We start from the raw sequence: 1,136 nt of genomic DNA, 5'->3' as shown, positions 1-1,136 counted from the left end.
AATGTTAACACAGTCTCAGTGTTAACACAATCTCAGTGTTAACACAATCACAGTGTTAACACAATCTCAATGTTAACACAGTCTCAGTGTTAACACAATCTCAGTGTTAACACAATCACAGTGTTAACACAATCTCAGTGTTAACACAGTCTCAATGTTAACACAATCTCAGTGTTAACACAGTCTCAGTGTTAACACAGTCTCAGTGTTAACACAGTCTCAGTGTTAACACAGTCTCAGTGTTAACACAATCTTGTTCCTTGAAGGGGTCATGTTGTCACTGTCAGATTTTTAAACAAAGACTTTGTTATTTATTTGAGTTTATAGATGTTCTGTAAATAAGTCTCAGTTACTACCACACCGAGTTTTAGCTGCATATCTGTAAAACTGACTGATTTGTGTTTGATAATGTTCATTAGCTCAGGCGGCCATCTTGACCTGACCTGTCAGTTGTAGAGGAAGCTCCAGTGATTACTTCCTGAAGGTTTCAGTAAAATCCACCCAGTGGATCGGCAGATATTTTGCTAACAGACACTCTCTTTGAATATCCGACTCTCTGCGCGGACCTTGAACGCAACACAAAGCCCGTTGCCACGGTGACCGGTAGCGGATCAGATACATTAGCGGAACCGAAGGTGAAACAACCGGACCGAGCCAGGCCGCCGAACAACGACTCGGAACCGGGGGAAGCCAGCGAGGGGTCCGAACCGGAAGACCCGGACCCGGTCAGCAGCATGGAGGCTCCGAGCGGGAGGAACCGGCAGGTGTTCCGGACTCAGGTGAGTGTGACCGGGTCAGAACCGAGCCTGAGTTCTGTTTGTTCTGATAGTTTGTGATGAAGCTGAGAGAAAACAACAAATTTAGTCATCTTCAGTGTTTTTAATCTGTTCTACCTGAAAAAACACCTGGACTCTGCACACCTGGACTCTGCACACCTGGACTCTGCACACCTGGACTCTGCACACCTGGACCAGGTTATTTACAATAAAACAATATTTAATATGAGCTGTTTGTAAAGTTACAGTCAAAAATTACCACCAATATTTTAGTTTTATTTAGACTTTTATAAGAAAAAAAGAACAGATTAATTTTTAAAAATCAGTTTTTCACCAAGTGATTCATACATTTATAAATGT

Source organism: Austrofundulus limnaeus, unplaced genomic scaffold (assembly GCF_001266775.1).
Source record: "Austrofundulus limnaeus strain Quisiro unplaced genomic scaffold, Austrofundulus_limnaeus-1.0 Scaffold1078, whole genome shotgun sequence".
In the NCBI taxonomy this organism is placed as follows: domain Eukaryota; kingdom Metazoa; phylum Chordata; class Actinopteri; order Cyprinodontiformes; family Rivulidae; genus Austrofundulus; species Austrofundulus limnaeus.
This window is presented reverse-complemented; position numbering follows the sequence as displayed.